This window comes from Lucilia cuprina, chromosome 2, assembly GCF_022045245.1.
Source record: "Lucilia cuprina isolate Lc7/37 chromosome 2, ASM2204524v1, whole genome shotgun sequence".
Classification (NCBI taxonomy): domain Eukaryota; kingdom Metazoa; phylum Arthropoda; class Insecta; order Diptera; family Calliphoridae; genus Lucilia; species Lucilia cuprina.
In genome coordinates this window covers 67,952,429-67,954,030 of record NC_060950.1, presented here as the reverse complement: position 1 = coordinate 67,954,030, position 1,602 = coordinate 67,952,429, and the positions used below count along the sequence as shown (strand labels likewise).

The 1,602-nt window shown below is 29.9% G+C and overlaps 1 protein-coding gene across 1 annotated transcript in view; it reads right to left on the bottom strand.

Annotated features, from left to right (window-relative positions):
- Nucleotides 1-1,602, bottom strand: part of LOC111685048 (discoidin domain-containing receptor 2-like) — a 16,690-nt gene that overhangs the window by 10,120 nt on the left and 4,968 nt on the right. The window lies entirely within an intron of this gene.

Below are 1,602 nucleotides of genomic sequence, written 5' to 3'. Positions count from 1 at the left end.
TCAGTTCTAGTTCAGTTCTAGTTCAGTTCTAGTTCAGTTCTAGTTCAGTTCTAGTTCAGTTCTAGTTCAGTTCTAGTTCAGTTCTAGTTCAATTCTAGTTCAGTTTTACTTCAATTTTAATTGATATATTTCGCCTCCGAGTTAAGATTTCCAATTCGGTTTCATAAACATAGTGAGTTATTTTTAACGGCTTCATTATTTTTTGCATGATATCCAAGGACACGTTTGCTGACGTTTTCAACAAGTCATCATATGATGAGTAAAAATTACGTCAAATATATGATGACAATATTATTTTGTATTTTAAAGTAAACTTGAGTTCTGCGAACATACAATACAAACGTGATATAGATTAATAATGTATATTGTAAAGCCGTAAAAAAATGTATTGATCTAGTTTATGTGTATGTTGATCCTTTTTTTTCATTGCTCTTCTAAAACTTATTTCCTTTAGTTGATGGCTTAATGGTAACAATTTATTATTAATATCAACCAATATAATAAAAATGTCTTGTCAATGGTTCCTACAACATTTATACCTATTTCTTACATTTACAAGCATGTCAATGTTTCATAAAATTGTTAACAAAACGAAAACCATCACAAACCAGGTTAAACTAAAAGTAAATACTTGTACCAGAATGCGAAAACACAAAACCTTTATAAATATTTAACTGTTTTTCTTACATTTGGAATTCGTTTACAATGTCTGTCTCACTGTTAAAGCAAACTAATTATCCTGTCTTTTGCTAGTTGGTCTCTAGTGTATAAGATGAGCTACGAACGAACCTCCCACTCTTTTATTCTGTTGCCTAGTATAGACCTTATTTCTTATCTAAACATGGAAAAACTTTCTTTTTTACTATTAGACGTTTTTGTTTGGCACTCTTGCGATATAATGGAAACGTTAAGTTCTATTGTATAACATTTTTTTTAGAAATTATATTAATGTGTATGAATATTTGTTGTATTTGTTTGTCATTCAAACAATTTTAAATGTCAACAGAACAAATATAATTTGTTTTGTTTATATGGTTATATTTGTTTGTTTCTGTATCCTGCAGTTCGGAAGGGTTGTCGCAACATAGCTGTTTTCGACTGATGCTTCTATTCGTTTACATTTTGAGAACACAGTGACAACTAACATACATTTAATGGTGTTTAAAATGATATTATATGGTACAAAATTAAAAAAATCCGTGTGACTTAAAGTGTTAGACTAGACGAAATATGGCGAAAATGATTGCAGTGACTCGTTGCCAACCTGGTGGGTAGCATGTATATTTACTTAATGTCAGTTTACAAATTGTTATTATTATTGCCCTTGTTTTGTGTTGGTATGTGTTGTAAACATCTAAAAGATCATTAATTGTGAGGATGGGTGTTGTGCAATGATTATAACTGTATTTTAGCCGACATTTTGTTTATACATAAATTTATTTCTTTAGGAAATTTCACAAACAAGGTTTTATAAAATAAAATCTTTTAGACCCTGTTCTGTTCTAGCTCTGTTCTAGTTCTTTTCTAGTTCTGTTCTAGTTCTGTTCTAGTTCTGTTCTAGTTCTGTTCTAGTTCTGTTCTAGTTCTGTTCTAGTTCTGTTC